General features: G+C 43.7%; 1 protein-coding gene across 2 annotated transcripts in view; it reads left to right on the top strand.

Moving 5' to 3' along the window:
- The first annotated feature begins 569 nt into the window (after window positions 1–569).
- Window positions 570–24,949, top strand: part of LOC144770943 (uncharacterized) — a 37,633-nt gene continuing 13,253 nt past the window's right edge. Inside the window, exons 1-2 of one of the 2 annotated variants that reach the window (XM_078655782.1) lie at window positions 570–588; window positions 13,765–13,838. The gene's annotated coding sequence lies outside the window, so the exon portion shown is untranslated. Of the gene's footprint in view, window positions 589–617; window positions 793–13,764; window positions 13,839–24,949 lie in introns of those variants that run through there. The other variant, XR_013599066.1, reaches the window with a different exon arrangement.

Raw genomic sequence — 24,949 nt, 5'->3', positions numbered from 1 at the left:
CATTTTGTAACCATTGTTACATCATTACACAACGAGGCTGTGTCATTTTGTAACCATTGTTACACCATTACACAACGAGGCTGCGTCATTCTGTAACCATTGTTACAGCTTTACAGCATGAGGCTGCGTCATATACGCCTTGCTCGTGACCCCTGACCTCCCCTCCAGGCCACGCCCACATCCGGTGTTAATGACTCCTGACCTCACCTTCCTCCGTCATGCTGTTGTTTCCTGCGGCTGAAGCCCGGGCTGGGCCTCGGTTTGCCTACTAAGGACCCCCGCCCCGCCCCCCGTGCAGCGCCCCCCTGCTCCGGCTCGGTGTCGTGGTGTATATATTCCCTGACAACCGGTTTATTACCTGAACTTGGCTTCCGGTCTCCGAGTTGTATATCTTCCGGTCTTAAGACTTGCCTGTCTTCCGGTCTGACGTGCTTCCGCCTTCTCCTCGTTGCTATTCTTCCGTCCTAAGCTCCGCCTGTTTTCCGGTCCTCAGTCTAGCTTCCGGTCAGTCGTACTTCCTCCTTCTCCTCGTTGCCTGTTTTCCGTCCCTAATCTTCGCCTGTCTTCCGGTCCTCAGTCTGGCTTCCGGTCAGTCGTGCTTCCTCCTTCTCCTCGTTGCCTGTCTTCCGGTCCCTCCTGCCTGGCCTGCAGGTCTTTGTTTCTCTTTTTCTTGATTCCAGGGGCCGGGTGGAGCTGGCTGGTGCGGGAGGAGGCGTTTGAATGAACTGTGAACCCCCCCCCCCCCCGGCCCCTCCCCCCCCGGCCCTGACACCTCCTGAGACCCTGCAGACGGTGAGTAAAGACTCATCATACCAAAGATGTCATAAATATTCATAAACGCAGAGGGACCCGGGTTATTCCCTGTCCAACCGCAGTCTTATGTTATTTAGTGTCTCCTGCCGCCCCTCGAGGGGACCCCTGAAGCATAGCTGCCAAGGTTTCAGATTGCCATGTGTAACATTTTCATAATTTAAGTGTAACTATGAGTGACATTTCAATGACTATGAGTGACACTTTATCGCAAGCAAAATCAAGCCATAAAGACCAGAGAAACATATAATTATCAGAAATTACACCTATTTGAGTACTGATAAACACTAAGGGGATCTTAAAATTGCTGTAAAGCACCAGAAATTAAAAAAAGTGGCCTTGTAACCTGATTGGACAGTAGTCACTGACACTCCGCATCGGGCAAGCATCAGGAGCGTGAGGCTGAAGCACACATAGGTTAGAGCCAGCGAGGGCAAGATTAAGGAATGTGCACGAGGAAGATTATGCAAGACAGTTTTATTCGTCCAATTAGTATTCTACAGCCCTAAAATACCAAAAGCAAAAAGTACTTGCAAAATGTAACAAGCACCTACGTCTGGAACGAAAGGAGAATAGCCATGGGTGTGGACTGAGGGGCAGAGTTTTAAAATTCACACTTCACAATACCATGACATTAAGAAAAATAAATAAACATAAGTCAACTGTCAAAGTAATTCCGGGTAAGACAGTTGAGTTCACTTGACAGTTGAGTTCAAGTGGAAATGCACACAAACATAGACACCATGTTGGAACGGAAATGTTTTCAGTTTTATTCTGTTAACGTAAACCAAATGTTGGACGAAGCGCTTTCCATAATAGAATCAACACTTTAATGAGTTACATGTAGCAGTTAGTGTTTGAAGTAGCGTTCGGGGCAAGGCAAAACATGAATGCACATACTTCGAAAACTTTGTGTTTCCTTCAGTGTTTCACTTGATATAGTTTCTGATGTTGCAGTTAAGGGGAACCAGAACCACCCCCAAGAGTCTGACATCTCAAGCCGTGCTTTAGGTGTCCATAATAACTTCTTTGACTCTTTAGCAAAGCAATGCAGAGAACTGCACACATATTTGTGTGGATTGTGTTTGTTTACATGTTCACAATATACCGCTTCCTGGTCAAAATTACAAGTAAACAAAAGCACCATATAGTAACGTGTTTAGTTTCATAGGCTTCATTGTTTTTTCTTAAACATGTTTTACTGGTGCCCCCTATCAGATCGAAGCCAGTCAGACAGAGATTAAAATCTGCGTTCGGGCCCCGCATGCATTTACTTTTATAATCACAATGATCCGTCACTGACAGACTGCAGATTTAAATCGGCAGGAGGCTCACTGGGAATGATGTCGAGAGTGAGCAGCCCTGCAGATGACGCCATTTAGTGAATTAATTTATTTTCAGATGCGGAATTGATGTAGTTAGTATAATAATATTATAACTTACTTGAAGTGGTCAGCTTTAGAAACGTTTCCCGGTCCGTCTGGAGGCCGCGGGACGCACAGGGACCCCCTGCTGTGGCCACACAGCTCAGCTGCAGCACTGACTGCTCTGGAGCACCATGCACTCTGCCGGACGGGACAGCATCAGTCTTCTCCGACCCAGTGGCTGCTGTGAGTCGTTCCGACTTGGTCGCAGTTTAGTTTGCGCCGCCGGCACCACCCGCGATCATGAATGCATCTTCTTGCGGTGCGGCGGGCACCGGCGGCGAGTGAGCGAGTCATGGGGGTCACTGACAGTCCCCGCCGGGTCTCCTCTGGGCAATGCCGACGGGGTTTTATTTGTGGCCGGTGCTCAGCTGCGCACGAGACCGTACAGCACGCCAGGCACTACTGACGCGAGGACTCCCACTCGATTTGAGTGGCCCGTCTTTGTGCCTCACGCCTTGTACGCATTGTATCAAAGATATCCCAAAGATCATAAAACACAGAGGCACCGGTTTATTACTTGTCTTAAATATTGTCTGTCTTGTATTACTGAATGTTCCTGCCGCCCTGAAGGGCTCAGCCCACACGAAGGAGAGAATGAGACACATCATGTCACGGGGGAGCAATGATATGTTTTTAGTTGTTCAGAACCCCCTTATATCTATAAAACAATATTAAATGCGCTGTGCATCATCGTCTCCTTTTTTAATACCTCCGAAGAAATCAATGTGGCAAGAACAAAGCAGAAGGTAAAGAAGGGGGGCAAACCTGCTGGAACCTCAAAAGGAGAGGCTCATGTAACCGATAGTCAACAAGGGTCAGATAATGTTGAGACATTATTTTAAAAAATGACACTCAATATTAGACTCCATTGAACGCCGTGTCATGTCTGAGATAAAACTGATCCAAAAAGATGTAACTTTTTTAGCGGACTTGGAGGCGGGCTTATTTGCCTCCAAAAACACGAGTATGTCCACCATAGCCGAAGACCCACTAATTAGGCCAAAGGAGGTTGGTGGTTGTAGAATCACATCTGAAATTAAACAAGGAAAGGTTTCCACCAAACCTATACTAAGGGATAGTATGCCAAGTACACAAATCCGAAGGCCTGCCACTGAACATATAACACCACCTATATAACGTAATAAACTGATAAAATGGAGAAACCAAATAGGTCTATGAATGTAGGTAACAATATTGATGACCCTTTACACCTCCTTATCCAAATGAAGATAGCCGATATTAAATATCCCTACTTATAATATGTATGAACTACTTAGATCTTGTAGTGGGATCTATTGACATAGGGAAAATATGCAAATTGCTTCAGATAAAAATACCAGAATATATTGCCGCTACATATGCGATTGATGTTAATGTAAAGGTGTAATAATGTAATAATCTTCATGGAGTCAAGGTGTAGTTCCAAGTTATCATTTATTGTAGCTGAAGTTACAGGTGATATAGATGAACCAAGATGGTAGTTAAATGGTTAAATAAGTAATATAGTTGGCCCCACCAGGAGCTGTCCTCCTGGATGCTCAGCCTTCCATCATCAAGTGAAGGCTCATCTCTAGTAAGCATTCTATGACATCTATAACATTCTAAATACAGGCAAGCTGTAATGCATGAGAAGATAGATGACAGATAGGGAGATTAGAATACACTATACAACATATCCCCTTTTCTTACACTAGAGAAGAGAGATGTGAATAACGGTATGCACTAAACAGGAAGATGAGGTAGTGTAGAAAACAGAACTAATAAGAATTAGAATAAATCTGTCTATAAGAGGAATAATATAGAAAAAGTTAATGAAATAAAATACAAGACACAAGGAACACACATCCCCTTTTCTTATTGCAGAAAAACATTAATAAGAAGAAGAAGATAGAATTCATGGTTCACGGGATCGTTAACCACACCAATTGGCCAGACTGGCGTAATTGTGAAACTATGAACCAGTTAGTGAGAGGTAAACCAGAATGAATAAATATAATCAGGAATTCTAGTAAAGGTGAAATTCAAGTAAAGTAAAAGAATAACACCTAATCAGAATAAGAAATTGTAATCAGCAATAATAATAAATTAGAGCAATATTATTAAAGCATGAAAACTTAAGTATCACGAATATCATAAAACCAAAATTCCATGTGACGTACGTCTACGCACAGGAATTAATCAAAAGTATTAAAACTATTTTGCGCAAAAAGAAGATATAATATTAATATATAGAGAGAGAGAGAGCAAAACTATCATAAAAACAGCGCTAAATTCAAAGAATGACGTCAAAATTTTCATATTTTAAACCGGCATATGTAGACATAAATATTGTCTATTAATAAAGCATGCATTAATTAAATAATGAAAAACATTTTCATTTTAACCCAACAAAGCTAGCTGTAGACATAAATATTGTCCATTAATAAAGCATGCATTAATTAAATAATGAAAAATATTTGCATTTTAACCCAACAAAGCTAGCTGTAGACATAAATATTGTCCATTAATAAAGCATGCATCAATAAAATAATGATAATTTTTATCACTTTAACCCGACATTTATGTATGAATTAAATCTCAAACCAATAGGCGTAGACAAATAGTGTCTCCTATTACAACTTGTAAAAAATTGAATAAATGACATTAATATATTTTAAACTGAAATGCGTAGACAAATAGTGTCTACTTATTAAATATGCATAAATTGAATAATGTTAAAATTAACATTTTATAACGATAAGCGTAGACAATTAGTGTTTACACATACAACCTGCATAAATTGAATTTTATCATAAAACATCACTTTAAATTAATAGTTGTAGACAAGTAGTGTCTACTCATAAATTATGCATATATTGTTGAATTCATTAAGAATAGACAAAGGAAAGTTTGTTTCCAATAAAATACAGTGTGAGTATAAAATTGCATATGTTTGAGAAGAGAACCATTAAAGTTGAAAATTTGTTTAAAAACCTTGAGTATGGTGTGCCTGTCACCGGAATGAAGGACAGGCTCTCAACCACTATAAAGAACAAGCTATTAGACAGTACCTCATATGAAAACGGAGTACACTGAAACCCACTCGGGATCAGATGGATGAGGAAGCTTATGAAAGGCTTGGAGGTGATATTACTTCCAATCGACGGTTGCGCTCATGACATTCCTTAAATTACGACGCTGTCACTATTTGTATACAACGAAGATAGTAAACAGAAATGACGATCTTTAGTTGGTGACACGTTGAGTCACGCTGGTGCAGGAAGGCTCACGGCACGTATATGAGACAAAGCGTGCTAGAGCACGGATTAAAGTCGTCATTGCTGAACAAATGAATGATGAACACAGTCAATGCTGCACGAGGAGTCACGAGGAAGCATTTCGAATGGAACTTTGAATCAGTAATTCAGTCGTTTAACTGACGCAGGTACCGATGTCAACTAGCTTTAATTGTTAAAATAAAGGACCATATATTAACGTCCTTGTGAACATACATGAAATATGTCTTCCTTTTCACAAACTCAATGCAGCCAGCGAATAACATGTTTCTGTGGGACACTTGTAGAACAGTAGACATTTCCGTTTTGACAAGTGAAAAATAAACAGCTTTTCTTGATTTAGCAAGTGCAATGTAAACGGCTTTCCTTCTCTTATGAGGAATAGCTTGACGTTTAAAATGAAATCCTCTCTTAATACTAAATCTGTTTCCTGTTGTCTCAAATTTAGATTTAAAAAAAACGGCAGTTGGTTAAGGTACAGTGAATGTTTTTGAGAAACAATCTTTTGGTTGTAAAGTTTTCTCTCTACGTGAACACAGGCTTGTGACACTTCACCCAGCTGCCTCATAAATCTGAAATCATTTGACAAGTAGGGTCAGAAAGGAGGGCACAGCCACAACAGATGGTGATGGATGAAATCCTTAACTCGGGCGGGTGTAATAATGAAGCCTTTGCTTTTTTGTTTAGTAAATTAAGCTGGTGTCAATGCAGTTACATTTTTTAAGTTGTAGGAATCTACTGATATTCACGCAGGGGTTTCATCCAAATGTAAAGTCAAGTGCAGCGTTCAATTTACAAGTGTCTCTTTGAAAAGTATATGGCAGGTTTATAAATCAGTTGAGTGTAAACTGAATTAACTTTTTAAAATAGGAGCAGGCTTGTGATGAAAGTTTATAAAATCATAGCGTGTAGGTTTTCAATTAGCAGGTTGATTAAGCACAGTCAGGTAGTCTTTTAAATCAGGAGTAAGAGGGAGTTATAGCAGGAATAGCGTTTTTAAAATCATGTGCAGCTGTAAATAATTTAAATAAGAACTCACCAAGCTTATGTTGATGTTGGCTTGCCCAGGTGAGGCTGACCGTTGGCAGTTGGTCACTGGTGGGGCAGGGGCAGCCAAGATGTAAAGTTGTAATTCAGTGCTTGGGTTCTTAGTTTTAGAGTTGTAGTTCTTGGATGTAGTTGAAGATTTTGAATTGTAATTTCAATGTAAAAATCCTTTTAAAATAGTATCCACGCAGGGTTTGTAGTCCAATCGTCGCCAATGTAATAATGTAATAATCTTCATGGAGTCAAGGTGTAGTTCCAAGTTATCATTTATTGTAGCTGAAGTTACAGGTGATATAGATGAACCAAGATGGTAGTTAAATGGTTAAATAAGTAATATAGTTGGCCCCACCAGGAGCTGTCCTCCTGGATGCTCAGCCTTCCATCATCAAGTGAAGGCTCATCTCTAGTAAGCATTCTATGACATCTATAACATTCTAAATACAGGCAAGCTGTAATGCATGAGAAGATAGATGACAGATAGGGAGATTAGAATACACTATACAACAAAAGGTAAACAAGTTGGATGATTGCTTGAGTGCGCAAACACCTATTGAGACTCGATGTGACATGGTAGACCATAATTAAGGAATTGCCTTAAACTGCTCTGTAAATAAGTTAGATGATTTTTAAAGCTCCCAAGTACCTAGTGCACACCGTCACGAACACCTGCTTGATGATATAGATAACAGCTTAGGTACCATCACACGTGATATGGAATTTGCGGACGTACATCGTCCAACTATTCAAGCCAACAGATCCACGATTATCATGTCATGGATGTAGCAGCGATTACAAATAAGATAAATAATGGTGAATGGTGCAAATCGATAGAGGGCTGTATTGTAATTATGATTAGGGCTCCCGGTTTTATGGTATTTTTTTTTGCCATTTCCGTCTGTATTTATCCATATTTATTTTTGGGGCATTTTGTCAGAATTTATCCACATTTATTTTTGCGACAAGCAGAATTCAATGCTGCAGGTAGTATTTTTCCATATTTATTTAAATTGACAATGCACACATGCATTCGGTTGTTATTGGTCAACACAATACATTAATCGGAAAACTTGCCCATTCGCAGAATGTCCCAAATACGCTTAAAAGTGCTATCACAAGCCATTTGTCTCACAGCCTTGCCTTTTCTGTCACTGGCACAGAGTGCTACATCCTCTCCCTCACTGAACACCATCCTGCCCCACTGAGAGAAACTCACACTCCCTTCAGCTACAACCCAATTGTGCCCCGCTATAAACACCTAGAAGCAACTCAATTCAAACTATCTGCTAGACAAGAGTAATTTGCTGCTTGAAAAAAGTAACAACATTCTGGCAAAATTAAACACTTATAGGGAATACAACTTGAAGCATTTACACTCATTATTCAGAAAGCTAAGGACATGAAAAGAAATACAGTGCTTGACTGGAAAACTCTGTAAGGTGGCACTAATGTGTTTGGGTGTAAATAAAACCATTCATTCCTGCCGCCGTCATGGAGGCGCTGATTCACGTCATTAACAAACTGCAAGATGTCTTTAACACAGTGGGGGCTGATGTCATCCATCTGCCACAGATCGTGTTGGTGGGGACCCAGTTAAGCACGCGCGGCCCCGTGGGCTGGGTGATGGTGGCCTAGTATGGACACACTGTTCAAAGAGACACAGTTTCCTCCACTGCCCGCTGCCCAAAACTCGGGACCTCTGCAGAGCACAGGCGATGGGTGTGCAGGCTCTCTCTGACATCATCACGCCCAGGTGTCGAGTGGTGCGCGCGCAAAACAGAAGACCTGTGAAGTTATTTATCTGCGCTGTTGGTTTAAACCCTTTGATTCACCTCTCATCTTCATGACACTGGCAAAATGAGTATCATTGAGTTGTATATTAGTAACACATTATTTTTAGTAATTAATAATAATAATAATAATATCCACATTTGTAAAGCGCACAATCACCCGTTAGGGTCTCTAGGCGCTGGGGGCGTCGGGAAGATTAAGCAAGCTATTGCCCAGAGTCACATGGTGCTGGGTTAATCTGCCGCCGGAGCCGGGGATCCCCAGATTCCGGAGTCAGTCGCCCTGGCCGCGGCGCCACACCTCTTCCTCGTTGAGTAATTGAAAGATGCACTTCTGTGTCAGCACTGGTGACATAGCACCCCAAAATAATGTGTGAACAGCTTTCAGTATTTTAGGTCTGTGCAACTAAGCCACAAAACTGCATTAAACCAAGAATGAATTCCTACATTCTCCTACAATTTTATTTGTCTAAATCGCTGGTATGTTAGTGTTCGTCCATTGTCAGACTTCATCCCACAAATGAATGTATCATTATCATGAATGAAAACCTAGCCTATTTAGTAAATGCCAGCCTACTCTTAATCCTTCTTTTTGAGACATTTATTTTCCACATGATCCATATGGGGGAAGCAATAAACAATATTATTTTTAAATGTCATTTAGGTAATTTTGGAACCAGAAAACTCAGAGGGTGAAACTGCTATTTCTACTTACGTAGGCGAGAGAGGCTCATCGAGTATTGGTCATCTTATTATATCAGCAAAGTGTTAAGATCTGGTGGAAAAAATTATAATTAGTGAAAATGTACTTGGTGACCATCACCCACTAATATTGGCACTGAGACTTGGCCTTGCCCATCAACAAAGGGGTAAGACCACACATACAGATATAAAACTCCAAGGAAATCATGGAGTATCCATTAAATGGTTAGGAGGAGATCCAACCATTTCTTTGGAAAACGTAAGAGGGAAAAATCAAAAGGATATTGATATCTGTATGAATAGCTCCTCTACAGATTTGCTCATTATAAATGCCTGCTATAATATCACTACCGAAATAGCGAGTGATTTATCCCTAAAAAAAGATAAAGATATGTGACAATAACCCCAGATGGTTCAATAGAGAATGCTCTGGCTAAACAGGGATCTAAAAACAGCTCTCAAACTTAAAACCGAGAGACTGTGTAAAAATAAGTACCCTTAGGAAAGAGTATAAAATAATTTCAAAACGAAGGAAAAGTGAAATCAGAGAGGATGCTTGGGCGAGTTTGATTCAGGCCACAGAAACTAGAAATGCAACATTGTTTTGGCATACTATTGGTCACCCTTTTTTTAAAGATAATTCAACTTCGAAAATTGAAATTGCGGTACCCTCACAAGATAGGATAACACATTTTGAGTCTATTTTTAATCCTGGTGCTGTTAGCATTACTATAACACAAAATAGCAATTTTATATTAGTTGAACCTGTAAATTCCCTGCCAATTACATCGGCGGAAATTAAAACCACCCTCCTAAAAAGTGCCAGCGGGAAAGCTGCAGGACCTGATGGGGTACCTATTGATGTTTTTAACCCCTATTTTGTTAAATGTTCTCAACGCAGCTATAGGAGGAGTCCTATCTGCACCGTGGTCACAAAGTATTATCGTACCCATTTTTAAAAAGGGCAATAGAGGGAAGGCAAACTGCTACCGCCCCATATCTCTTCTGGACTCAACCTCCAAGTTAATGGGAAAAATCCTCCTGGGGAGGTTAGAAGAATGGGCTATGGAGAATAACATCCTCTCAGAAGCCCAGTTTGGGTTCAGACGAGGTATTGGAATGGTAGAACTGTGCTTAAACCTGGAACTTTTAATAGGAAAATATACACTGGCTAAGGAGGAGGCACTACATCTTTGCTTCGTAGACCTCACAAGTGCGTTTGACGTCTTCATACTAAGGGCAGTTAGGAAAAGAATTAGCACATTTAGATGTGTTATTATATGAGAAACCCGATGAGAGTAACTAGCTGCATTATAAACGAGTGCAGCGATCACATTTTTAGACTCATTTTAGTCACCTTGTATAGTGGTTTTAATATGTAGTTTTTCACATTATGCATTTGTTTACACAAAGTCTATTTTATCCTGAACATATTGGATTTTGGTGTAAGAGAAGATGTAATACTAGAAACAAATTATTTTAATGAATTTGTATAATATACATTTTTAGCATTTTCCATTTTTTTTAATACATTGTGCACTGATTTGCTCTTAACCCCTTCTCTGCTGATGACGTCCCCCAGCCGTCATGCATCACGGGGCTCGTGTGCTGATGACGGCTGGGGGCTGTCATGAACCTGCTCCCTTTGAAAAAGTCGCACAGGCGCAGAATCGCGGCCGCGCCCAAGGGGTTAAAATACGATGTATCTGTTGCTGCATTTAATTATGTTTTATGGAATGTCTTGTGAAGTATGTATATTGCTATACAATTATTGTATGCTTTTAGTCCTCCCCTGACTCTTAAACATGCTTTGATGAATGATTCCTTCATATCTCCACAAAAATCAACTGGAAATGATCCAAAATTTTAAATGTATATTGTACCCTTGAGCTTTCTTGTTTCTGTTTTTATAAGTATGCTTTTATGGTTGTATAAGTTACACATAATAAAGCTGTTTTGACTTGACTACACCTTTAATCCCTGCAAGCTTAAAGTGGTGGCCCTAACATGGGTAACTCACCATACTTGTTAGCCCAGTACTCTCAGACACTCTGCATACATTCAAAGTGAAACTGGGAGTTTAGTCATGTACTAAAATAAATTCCAGGAAGAGCTTTAGGGTAGCCTCCCCTCTGGTACAAGGTAAACACGTCCTGCACACTGCTACTATAGTCAGCTGCCACCGACTGATGGTAGTGTAATGGTTTGCTTGCAGGCAGAGTAGTCAAACCCATTAAAAGTTGGACCATTTGAGTGTACAAATAGACCCTGGTACTCTGCTGGTGAGCACTTTTACTGACCAGGGCACAAGTCAGTCAAGAACACTGTATCTAGGACTTACCACCCCAGAGTGTGACATACCACCTTCAGGATTCATTCCTCAAGCCCAGTATTTGTCACATTTGTTTGCACTTTGCAAAACGGCTTGCACAAGACTGTAAAAGGATTGCCAAAGTTTGCTGACCACCAATAAATACAATGATCAGATTGCAAGTATAAGACAGCTTCACTAGACCAGTGAGGTGGTGGCTGTGGGCAGCTTTTTTTTATAAAGTTTACTTCAGAGTGAACTCATGATTAAGTGGCACATGTTTTGATAAGGTCCCCTGAATCTTGAAATCAGTATTCCAGAGCAGTCTACATTCAGCGGTGATGACATCATGGATTTACACACTTGCCAGGGGCACAAGAACAATTCCTCTTGAAACACTCGCACCAATTTGTAGTGACATTTCCATGGGAGCATTCCCACCAATAATTTGCAGTGATGTCTTTTTGTTTATCCTTCCAATCATGTTATCTACTTGCTCTAAGCCTGAGCTGTGTGACCTTTTCACTGTTTTTCTAAGTGGAAAACAGCATTATCAAAACTCAGATGTGTGCTCTACAAATGAAGCCACAATTGTGAGTCACAGGTGCAGCAAAAAGTTTTGGGAACTTTAAATGCAGGTCCTGTGATAATGCTATATACCATCTGGTTCAGTGTTGTTATCACTGTCCATGTTGCAGTGAACCTTCAAGATAGTTTGTATAAACTCCATTGTATTGTCTGGCATTGCTGCTGGTCGTCATTGTGTGGGTTCAGCGCCATCACCGTGTGAACAGCTGCAGTGACAACGTAGCACCCAGCCAGGTCCATACCTCGTTGACCATGCTAGGTGCTCATACTTCGTAATACACAATGCTGATGGCAATGTGGGAGGGAGGGGTGAATTGCGATGAGATAAAAGGATTGGTGATTAGTGCACATGGGTTGTCGAGTGTTTAATTACGCCGACGATACTCAGCTGCTGTTTAGCATTGAGAACTCTACTATGGCTCAGGCGCATGTGTTAGAAGTTCTTAGGTACACAGGTAGTTGGATTACGGTCAACCTACTGAAAATAAATCCCGAAAAGACGGAAGTCTTGGTGGTATCTACTGGTACATCACCTTGGGGTGATTTATATTGGCCGCAAGAACTTGGTCCTACTCCAACACCAGCAGCAAATGTAAAAAGTTTTGGCATAAAAATTGACCACGACCTGTCAATGTCTGCCCAGATTTCTACGGTAGTTGGCATATGTACTGGTCTAATCAGGCAATTGTGTAAGCTTGTTCCTCTGCTCTCTCAATCGATGCTTTGCACGGTAGTTTCAACCACAATTATATCATGATTGGACTATGGCAATGTCCTGTATTTAGGCCTGCCAAATAGCCTGATCAAGAGATTGCAGGTTGTCATGAATGAAGCGGCACGTTTAATCTTTAAACTCCCCAGAAGAGCTCATGCCTCCCCCCTATTGCTTAAACTTCACTGGCTCCCCGTGAAGCAGAGGGTGGAGTTTAAGAGCTTGTGTGTAGAACATTGGGCAATATATGGACAAGCACCGGTCTATATAAAGGATCGTTTGATGCCTTATAATCCTACATGATCGCTTAGGTCTTCGGATGCTCAGCTGTTGGTTTGCCCTCGCTTCAAACTGGCAACAAAGGGTGGAAGATCCTTTTCCAGACTAATTCCACAGCTGTGGAACAAGCTGCCAGACATGCTTCGCAAAGAGGCCAATCTTCTAAAGTTTAGAAAGCAGCTGAAAACAACTTTATTCAGGGAAGCCCTTGGCCCCTGCTAATCATAGGGTATTCTATTCCTTTTCTAGCTGGGAATTGTTGGGTTTCTTGGTCTGAAAGCGTCTTGAGGCCTGTCTGTGAGTTGGCGCTATACAAACTAAAGTAACAATAACAATAACGATTGTTCTCTGCTGGCGCTCTGGGTCTCTGAAGCATTTCTTTTACTTGGTGGTGCTTTCTAAAACAAGGAACGAGGACACTGTAAACAGTTACCTGTAACAGACATGCAAATTGTACACTATACAACCAAATCATACACATCTCAGCGCCTTACTAATAAATTAGCAAAATGTGCTGCATTTCCAATGATTGTTTTGAGAAATAATTTATTTAACCCTCAGTTACTCCCAGGTGACCTTTAAGGACCAAATTGTTCCTTCACACCCGATCCTCTTGTGCATCTCCGGTTGTTCGATCCACAATCTATTCAAATGACAGCAAAGTGAAGTAGAACTACGGTTCACTTTGCTCCTGTTGCTGCTGCACAGAAATGAACTGTTTATTTGCGCTTGAGTTCACTCCTCATGATTCAATGGCGTTGTCTTGCATGTGTGAGTATTTTAGTTAGCTCTAACCTTTTTTGTTTGTTTTTCTTATTTCATGCAGGGTTTCAAGACAGGACATTAGAAAATAAACACTTGAATAAGACCGGAAAACAGAGTTCTGGAGGTCCAAAGCAGGTAAGCTGGTGTTCGATGCAGACCTGGAGCAGGCGCAGAAACTCCCTCTCACATTGGTAGAAGAAATCAAAGGCCTGATCACACCTTGGGTACGGTTAAAATACAACTACACCCAAGATGCTGCCTAATCTTTTGCAGGTTTGGAAATGTCACTGTAGTCTTGTGGGACTGCAGGACTGGGCCCTCAAAAACCAGAAGCAGTGCACTGGCTGGGGTGACCACACTGCCAAGGAGAGTATGTGGCTACGGAGGCCAGCTGTGATGACCAGGAGAGCCTATCACAGGCAGGATAGGACTTCCAGGACGCCTCAGAGCTGAGGTTTTGGGGGTTTGACACGTAAAGGACTACAGGCCAGGTAATCCCTTACAGCAACCCGCCCAGACCACCCCACTGGTGGGGTCTTTGCTAGGTTTTGGGTTTAGAGTTGACAGACTAGCTGTGGTTGGAGATACATGTGCTATTCATTCTCAAAACCTTTCCTCTGGTGTAAACCTTACAAGTGAACCTCATAATGTAAACAACCTTTTAATGCCCTTATTAGGAGCAGCCTGGAAAATAGGCCGGATTTCCTGAACCCAGAGTTACCAGCACTCCTGTATCAGTTGACGAGTGTGGCCATGAAATTCCATTAATTAATGAGAAATTACACGAGGAATCAGCTATTCCAGGTCCCATTCCACCGTTAGTTCCTCATTTTGGACCAGACTTTCACCCTTATAAGCAGCTGAAGACTCCGGGTGAGAGTAAAGAGATCTGCAGCTATCCCACAAATCTCATTAGTCTGATTGGAGATGCAGGTAATTTCTGTCAATGGTCCTCTCGTAATTAAGGGGCAATGTGTAATGAGGGCTTTAGTCTTTTAGACTCTAGAATGGCGCTCGCTTCATATTGTACATGACCATCGATTCTATAGGTGGTGGCGGAGGTTTGGGTGAACTATACTTATTGTAAGGCTTGAGCTAGGAGACATTAAAAGCCAGATGAACTGGCAAACCACAAGGCAAGTTCAATTTGGCAGACTCTGGACTGACTAATTGCACAATAGAGAAGAAGGCCTACAGAATGAGGCTGAAGTTTATAACCATACAGAATCTTAGTCGACAAGGTTACTAAGTTGTCATTCAGTTATAATGGAATTAACTCTGAATGCGCTGTTGCAGGGGAGGAGTGGAGGCCGGAGACAGCAACCTCCGCAATGTTCTCTGGGGTGGGACTCGGTCTCCCAGAACTCATTGCTGCTCAGGAAGAGGAGGAGCCTCCAGTGCAGCCTTTTCGGCGCAAGGAGACTCCCGCAGTCTGGGCGTGCCCGGCGGTACCCAGGCTTTGCCTGGGCCAAGGGCGGGTCCGCCTGCGGCTGATCGAGGCTTGGCCCCATCATTGGGAAGTTCCTGCAAACATTTGAGAGCTGAGACAGCTGATAGAGATAGTGGGGTAAATGAGATAGCACTGCTCTTGGTTGTGCATACAATCTTAAATCGCGTTGTTTTGGCCTGCAACCCGTCCCCTAAAGCACACGTTCTAAAAACTTTAAAAGGAAAAGTAGGCTCTGTGCGGCGAGGGCAGTGCCCTAATGATATTGAAGCTATGGGTAGGTGTTATCTGTTTCTATTGGTGAGGTAGTATGCAAAGCTGCATTCTCTTAAGACTGTGGAGAATGTGGCCTAGCTCTAAGGGGTTTAATTCCTCCCATCTCTAAGACCGCTGTGCGCCAGCCGTCGTGGGCAGTAGTGGTCACTGGAGCAATCACGGCAGCGTTCAGGCCACAGTGCGCCGTGTGAGTAGATGATGAGCGCCTTCACAAACATCGAGGTGGGCAGCAATCTCTCGAGACCTGCCTACCACAGGTGGCACGTTTCATCTGAGGTGTTTGTGGCACCACAGGCAACCCCAACCGTTTGGACAGTCACAGGTGAGGTGGGTCCCAAGTAAGTAAGTTCATCAAGAAAAGGTGTTGGACTTTATGTCTTTGTGGCATCTCTGGGGGCAGAAGGCGTGGCACCAAACTTGCCGGGAATCGTGAGTGCTGTAACAGGATCTGTGGAGCACTATTAAGGAAAGGGCGGAGTAAGGATTGAGGTGACCCCATAAACGCTTCTAATATAATCTTTCCTTATGTGTAAGGCACTAATATTATTAGTAGCCCTGGATGATATGCATTGAACATAAGTAGCTCTTATTACTGAAAAGGTTGGAGACACCTGCTTTATCACATTTGCAGAGCATTTAGATCACTCCGTCTATATGTAATGTAAACAAGGTCGGGCCAACATAGTCCTGGCGAACCCCACACCCAGTATTAATCCGGTCTGTCTGTCCACCCCTCTGCCCCACCTAACACAAGCAAAGTTACAGGGTAACAGCGTATTATTGGTTTCAACATATTCTCTGGCATTCACATATTCCTTAACACCTTCCAGAGCTTTCGTTGTAGAACAAAGTTAAAAGTGGCCATTACATCAACAAATGCAACATATAAATGATCCCATTCCAGTATAAGACTTTTCCAAACCAATAAAATAAACCAGTAAACCTTCTCCGTGTTACAATTATGTAATCTAAACTGCGCCTGAAGATGGGATAGGACCTGGAACTCACTAATCCAACCATTACCTCGGCTAAAAGTGGACTGCTAAAAATATCCGTGCATTATCAATTGAATTAATCATCCGATTGTTCCCAGGATTGTCTCTATTTTCTTTTTTTATACACGTGGCCCTTCTCCAAGTATCAGGGACATCAGCACCTGATAGAATTGCTTTAGAGAGGACATTCAAATGTGAACCTAAGCGTTTAGGTTTAAATCGATGGATATCCACCCCAGGCGCTTTACCAACTTTTTCAGCCTCAAAGGCATTGTTTCATCCAGAGGAAAGGAAATTGGAGTCTGAGGTTCAACAACAGGCTCGGAACCTTTTGCTGCTACGGTCCTCTACCAAAGAGCTATTAGTGTCTGGGACTGAATGGAGATCGGAAAAATGCTGGTGCCAATTCTGTGGTTGAATATTAAGCTCAACATCCCTATTAGTTATTGGGCTACAACGAGCAAGAAAATGCCAAAAAGATCTAGGGTCAGATGTAGGTCACCAAATACCGGTCGGTAACGGCCGATTTCGGCCACTACCGACCGGTATTTGGTTTGTGACATGTAGGGGGCCTGAAATGTACAGATTCTGTAAAATACCGAATTGGTAAATTTACCGAATCGGAAAATATAGATGTAATGTGGCACTGAAAATAGTGCCACAGGCCCCTAAGAATTCGTTATTTACCATCAAATACTATTTGATGGTAAATAACGAATTACTGTGTACATGCACATCTGTGCATCTACACCTGTGCGATGTGGCGCACATACATGCCCTAAGGGCATGTATGTGTGTCACATGGCACACAAGCCTGAATCAGGGGTGCAACAGGGTGTCAAAGTGACACCCTGTCCCCCTTGTCAATTCGGTAATTTTACCGAATCGGTATTTACAGATTCGGTAATTGCCATTGGTTCCTATGGGCCTCAAGGCCCATAGGAATCATTGGCAATTACCGAATCTGTAAATACCGATTCGGTAATTACCGAATATTACCAATTTGTTAATTTATTCGGTAAAAATACCTACATAGCATTTACCGATTTGTAAATATCGAATCGGTAAAATTTGGTATTTATGAATCGGTAAATACTAATTACCTACATCGGGCCCCTAGTATCTTTGGTAATGACCAATTCTTGCCAATAAGTCTCCTCGCACTTCCTTTTGCTTGTATTCATAGCTGACATATTCTCTCCTGGCCTTTGCTAGCTCAGTCCTTGTGCCTCCTTTAATTGCCAATAGCAGTTTAGATTTTGCCTTCCTACATTTGCTTCCCAAACCAAGACTTTCCTCTTGGTTTGGAAGGCAGTGGGATCGTAGGTCGCTCAAAATACTCTGAGTGCTGCGAGGATAGTGCGGTGGATGTTAATTAATGGCATCTTTTTAGCCAAATGATATAAATGAGGTTTGAGGATATCAGAAACAGCAGTGTATATACTGACTGGCACATCTGGCCTCACCTCTGTTGACTGCCATTTCACATGCTTCTTATTGGTGTAAAGGCTAGGTGTTATGTGCACATTTGTGGATGTCATTCGTTCAGTAGGAGGAGAATTATTCAAGAAGAGTCAGTGGATTGTGACCACTATCATTTCTCTCTACCACTTTCATATCACACAAACTGGAAAAACAAAGTGCAAATCTAGCAAATTATAATCAATTTTACTATTGCTTTCCACCCTTTTGAATATATACTTTGGTTCCTCATAGTCAGAGTTAGATCGCCCATTGCAGCCTGCAATCCAGGAGATAGAGTAAATGCTGCTATCTGTGGGACAGCAGAGGACATTTTTAGGGGAGGGGCTGTGGGTACAAGAATACCTCATTCGTCTTCATCATTCGTGAGCTCGTAGGTCTCAGTGGTGAGCTCATAGGTCTCAGTGAAGTCTATAGCCAATAAGAAGTGGAAAATTCCCACCAAATAGTCATCCGTTAACCCTATGATTGGAGATTTTACATTCCATGCGGAGCTTCGATTGTAAATGTTAATTAGTTTAAGGTAAGGACCAGAAGTAGAGGAGAGGAGATGCCCCAAAAGATCGAGAGGGCCTTGTTTCCAAAGTCTGGACATGATTTTAGCCAAAAGGCCAAACCTTCAGATGGATCAGCAGAGGCTGATGGTCTCGAATCAATACTGTAGTTTTGATAACTTGATCTATAAACTCATGATAATGCCCAGGTTTCTTGAAAAGCACATATGTGGATATCGTCAATGAAGGCACACCCATATCAATCATCAAGTTCGATCTTTAATTCCCACACATTCCATGACAACAGCCGCAGACTGTGAGCATCGGCTTAGTGCTGCTGCAATTAAACCATATTGTTCCCCAGATCTGGAGTCTCTAGGGTGTTTAAAATTGGGTCCTTCATTAAGGTACCTAACAACTTCCCACAATAGGAATTGGTAGACGCCTGATCTATGTGCGTCTTGAGTGAGTTGTGGCAGATGCAGGATAATAACAAACCCTTTGATTCGAATAGAGCACCTCGCACCAACCGACAGATGCCTGTGCTGCTTCTAGTTATGTAGCTGATTGATGCTTTCTGGGCTGTGTAAACCAGGCCGGACTGGCCTACTGGGCACCGGACATTTCCTAGGTAGGCTGCCAAGGTGGGGACTGGTTGAAGACCCCTAGGGCCGTTTTCAGGTCCTGTGACCTGCGTTGCACTGCGCTGCAGTGCTTGCACAGGCGAGATTCCTTTTGTCAGGGGTTTAGAAATGAACCCTGGAATCGCACACGCTTGTGCGTGTGTTTTCCGTTTTGGGGTCTGTAATTGGGCTTTGAGTGCGTGTTTTGTTTCAACAGAGCACGCAATAGGCCAAAAGTGGGCGCAATGCTCCGCCCACGGCCTATTGGTGTCTGTTAAGCGCACCAAAGCCCATATGTTTTCAATTATCATTATTATTATTATTATTATTATTGATTTATCACATCTTTCACATTTTGTTGTGCTTATTTCCCTTATTTATCATTTTGAAATCTGTCAGGCGGAGACCTATATGTTGTGTATTTACATTGATGCTATGTATGTCGCCTGTCTTATTGACCTTTCTTGTCTCTATAATGTAAAGCGCTCTGATACCCCCGGGTCCAGCCAGCGCTATATAAAACCTCTAAAATAAAATAAATAAAATAAATTATCGTGCCCAGACACAGGCGCGATAATTGAAAACATATGCCTCGCAGTGGCATGTGCGCACCACTCACTGGCGTGTTCTTTTTTTTTTTTTTTTTACAATAGCGATCGCATTCAGTGGCACTTTTTTTTATCCCACTTAAAGCCCAGCTTCTGGGACTGTTTGTAAATTGAAAAACAAAGCCCTCCTGTCTGCCCAGGAGGACAGGTCCATCTCCCACACCTGTGTTTGTTTTTCATGGATGGATCATGGGGTCAGGGTCCCCAATGCTGCGGGGCCCCACAGAGGCCGTTCTCGTTCAATACAGTGCCTAGAAGTGGGCAGCATGTGCAGAGGCGCCAGGGCCGGACTGGGACCAGCAACCAGCCCTGGGAGGGGGCAGCCCCGACACTCTGATAACTTGGGGCTTAACCCCGGGCTGTGCCCTCCGACCTCGGACGTACCGCAGGCCACGCCCACTTGAGACATCTCAAAGGCCTCATCCACTACCTCGAGTCTGAACTGGATCATTTGCCCCCTGGGCCCTGAGCAAGCATCGCAATAGAAGAAGGTCTCACCCTCCGCAGCAGGGGGCACTGCCCCGGTACAGGGATGGGAGCAGGGGGCACGTATGGAACCCACCACCGCCCGTCTCTTCACCTGTGACTTGTCCTCCTGTAGCGCCTTGAAGCACACTGCGCTGCAGGGCAGCTGGACCCTTTGCTTTACCGATCCCCTCTCGTGGATCTTGACCTCTGACACCCCGACCTCAGGAATAACATGCTTCCTGAGATATTTAAGGTTTTTACCGTTCCTCCGCTCGGCCTCAGTACAATGAAGCATGGGGTCGGCCCTGCACTGCAGTGATCTGCACACAGCTCCTGTGTGGCTCCTGCTATGGAAGGGCTGTGACATTGACTGGGGCGTGTCCTGTGCTGTATAACATACGTTAATACATATCTTTACAGCAGGCACGTTAACCCACTGTGCTATCTCACCCAAGGCCCCCCTGCACTCCCCAGAAGGAGCCGATGCCCTGTCGGGGTCTGGTGGTATCACGAGGGCAGACCGGACCCTGATCTCTGCCGCTGGCACGCTAACCCACTGAGCTATCCTGCCCAAGGCCTCCCTGCTCTCCCCAAAGGAGCCAAGGCCTCCGAGGCCCTGCCGGGGTCTGGTGGTTTCACCAGGGCAGGCCGGTCACTGAGCTCTGCAGCAGGCACGTTAACCCACTGAGCTATCTCACCCAAGGCCTCCTCTGCCCTGCCGGGGTCTGGTGGTTTCACCAGGGCAGGCTGGTCACTGGTCTCTGCGGCAGGCACGTTAACCCACTGAGCTATCCTAGCACATGCCGCAGGGGGGGGGGGCACTCGGAAGCCACTTCTGCGGGCCCCTGGCAGCACGTGCCATGCCTCACTCAGTGCCCAGAGGGCAGGAGGGTGGGGGCGCTCAGAGGAGCCCCGCCCCCCAGAGACCTGCGAGGGGCCAAGCACTTAGGGTGTGCCCTCTGACCCTACTCAACACAACTCACTCAAGACAGGGGAGGGGTGGGGGCACCTGGAGGAGTCTTCGAAAGCCCCCCCACCCACTCCCCAGACCGAGGGAGGGCACTGAACCCCTGGAGGCCCCTAAGTGTGCCCTCAGACCCCATTCATCACAGGTCACATGGTGTCGGCCTTGGCCGTGGTGGCCTTTGCTGTGATGGGAGCAGTGTGTGTGTGTGTGTGTGTGGGGGGGGGGGGGGTGATACCCCTCCCCCTCACACCCTGCGCACTCATTCGGGGTACACACGTCCCGGCTCATAGAACAGGCTCAAGGTTTCAGAGGGCTGTCAATTACCATACTGATGCATTCTGGGAATTGTAGTCTTCTCCAGTCAGTAAAAGGCTGTTATTCGGCTGGAGCCATAAAAAGATTTTTTAAAAACACATCGAAACAACAAAAAATACAAATTCAAAGGCTCAACAATCCTAAAGAAAAGTACAAATATACATCATACATAGCCTTGTCGCATTTCGTCATGACAAAAAAAAGCATGTGAAAAATAGAAACAGTAAAAAGAACAAGAACTGCCAAGTAATACGAAACTAAAGGATCATAAGCTCCCCAAAGTCTAAACATGTTTGGCACTTCTTATCCTAAGAGCTGTTGGACATAACTAACAACAGATAAACTGCACTTTGAGGCGCTATAGGTATTGGTAAGTTGATTCATCAGATCTGTGGCCTGATGAACCCAAACAGGACATTACACCTCACGCCTCGGACTGATATGAAAGACACAAAAAACATAAAAGGTGCAAGAGATCACACAGACAGCATGTATTTATTTATTTATTTATTTATTTTTAACACTTGTAAAGCGCTGCTTATACCCTAAGGCGTCAAGGCGCTCAAAACCATTATTGAAGAGAGTGAGGAATGAAAGACTAAACAGGTTGACGGATTAGAATGGGTTACTGAGAGAAAAGCCAGGTTTTCAGAAGTTTGCGAAACTGGAACAGCGTGGCACTTTGTCTGATGTTGAGAGGCAAGGTGTTCCAAAGTCTGGGGGCCGCCACCAAAAAGCGACGGTCCCCCCAGGACACTGTTTTGGTGCGTGGAACAAGCAGTTGGTTAAGGGTGGCTGATCGTAGAGCTCTTGTAGGCTTGTAAAATTGAAGTTTGTCTCGTAGAAAATGTGGTCCTTGATTATTGACTGATTTAAAGACTATACAGAGGGCCTTAAAGTGGACTCTTTTTTGTACAGTCAGCCAATGGAGGTCTTTTATGTTTTTGGCAATGGGTTCGAACTTTGTTTTGCCGGTGATGAGACGGGCTGCTGCATTTTGTATAGTTTGAAGTTTTGCAGTAACTCGGGTTTGCGCGTTAAGAAATAAACCATTACAATAGTCCAAGGATGATAGGACAAGGGCAGAAACCAGTGTCTTAATCGCAGATTCGGGAAGAAAAGGACGTATTTTGCGAATCATTTTTAGTTTTAGGTGCGCAGTGGATGCTGTCTTGTTGGCGTGATCCATGAAGTTCAGTCCATCATCGAAGACAATCCCCAAGTTCCTGACCTTGGAAGTCGGTGTAGGAGGTGTACCGAAGGTCTCTGGCCACCAGGTGGTGGACCAGGCTGGGGATAATGGACCGAAAATAAGTACCTCAGTTTTTTCTGAGTTTAGCTTTAAGCAGTTTGTCGCCATCCAATCTCCTATATCTAGGAGCCCTTTCTTGAATTTTTCAGCTACTTGCTCTCCGTCACCTTTGATCGCCAACACTAGTTGGGTGTCGTCGGCGTACGAGGTAAGGCTCATCCCATGTGCTTTGATGGTCTTAGCTAGGTCCGACACATAGATGTTGAAGAGTGTCGGACTAAGGGATGAGCCTTGAGGAACACCACAGGGGGCGGAGAGTTGTGCTGATTGAAAGGGTCCTAGAATGACCGCCTGCGTTCTATTGGCGAGGAAAGAGGCAATTAGGTTTTTGGCCGTATGACAGATGCCAAATCCTTGGACACGGTCGACCAAGATGTTGTGATCGACCGTGTCGAAAGCCGCTGATAGGTCTAGCAGAACCAGTATGGCAGTGCCACCGTGGTCCCTAATGACCCTGATGTCATCAGCGGCTTTGATCAGGGCTGCCTCGGTCCCGTGATGTTTCCGAAATCCAAACTGCGTGTTGTCGAGGAGCTGGTGCAATTCAATAAACTCAGAGATCTGGGTGTTCATGATCTTTTCAATTGTCTTTGCAATGAAAGGAAGACTGGCAATTGGACGGTAGTTTTTTAGCTCATTTTTGTCGAGCGAGGGTTTTTTTAACAGCGGCTTTAGCAGAGTGTTTTTGAGCGGGTTAGGGTAGTGACCTGACCGCAAAATCAAATTACAGACCTGTGTAAGTGCCGGTGTGATAACGTCTAGGACTGGTCTGAGAACCGATAGAGGGCAGGGGTCTAGGGGTGAGCCTGATTTGATGGTCAGAAGTGTGTTTTTTATTTGCTCCTGGGTGACTGGTTGAAAGCACGGAAAGGCATTGGCTGAGGAGGAAGTGACGGCTGATGTGGGGGCCGGAAGTGATTTGGAAGAAAATGCTTGATAGATGTCATCTACTTTAGTGTAGAAAAAAGCTGCAAGAGAGTCACACAGTGACTGCGACGGGGGGGGCGTGAGATCCGGGGAGTTACCTGATAAAGCTTTGGTAATGGAAAATAGTTGCTTACTGGAATTCCTGGCCTGCTCAATTTGGTCGGTGTAATATTCTCTTTTGGCTTGTGCTATCATATTTTTATATAGGGCTACGGCTTCCCTATAGGCAGACTTACTACCTGCATCATAATCTTTTCTCCAAGTTCTCTCCTTGCTACGGTTGATCTGTTTTTGTGTCCTGAGTTTTTCATTATACCAAGGAGCGGTGGGTTTAACTCTGTTGCTGGAGTGTTCCTTGGAAGGGGCTGATTGGTGAGATGCCTGGCCAATCCAGTCATATAATTGCTGGAGAGCTAGATTGGGGTCTGTAGCGAACTCTGGGCAGGTTTGTATGAGTGTGAGTTTAAAGTGTTCTAGATTTATATTTTTCCAGTCTTTGAACGGTAGTTTAGGTGCCGGTTGGGGATTATTGTTACAGTCATTGCAAGAGGCAATATTAGCAAAGATTGCAAAGTGATCTGTCCACTGCATGGGCAAAATGTTGGTGATTTGGAGTCCTTCTAGATTGGAAAAAATAGGATCCAAAATGTGGCCTGCTTGGTGCGTGGAGGACTTAACAAGCTGTTTTAGCCCTAGGTTGCCTAAGTCAGTGGTGAGAGCAACGGAGTCGGCTAAATGATCGAGATCTAAATGAAAGTTCAGGTCACCGAGAACTGTGAAACTGGTTTCCGTAGCTACGGATTCCATTATGGTATTTAAATTGGACAGAAAAGTAGTTTTTGATCCCGGGGGCCGGTATATTAATATACCCTTGAAATTGAAAGAAGGGGAGATGTTAATAGAAAATTGCATAGCCTCACAGGCAGTGGATGGAATGAGGGTTGTTCTAACTGGGTAAGCATCTCTAGCAATTATGGCCAGCCCACCCCCTCTTTGTTTGGGCCTGTCCTGACAGTAAGCCTTAAATCCCGGTGGCACGGCGATGACCAGATCCGGCTGTGAGGAGTCATCTGTCCAAGTTTCAGTAATGAACAAAATATCCAACGCATAGTCAGTAATAAGATCGAATATTTCCTGTCTATGTTTGCCAAGAGAGCGCGCATTTATTAGGGCTATGGAGGTAGTAGCACCTGCATCTTGGTTAATAGGAGTGCCGATGATCTGATGGGGAGGGAGGAGGGGGATAGAATAGAGACAGTGAGGACAAGCGGTGGCCATGTCTTTATGGTTTCTGAAGGGTTAATTTTTAGACAGTTGGACGTTTCGGGTGGA

Source organism: Lissotriton helveticus, chromosome 7 (assembly GCF_964261635.1).
Source record: "Lissotriton helveticus chromosome 7, aLisHel1.1, whole genome shotgun sequence".
Lineage (NCBI taxonomy): Eukaryota > Metazoa > Chordata > Amphibia > Caudata > Salamandridae > Lissotriton > Lissotriton helveticus.
Note: the sequence above shows the minus strand (reverse complement) of the source record. Positions and strands in the feature narration are given on the sequence as shown.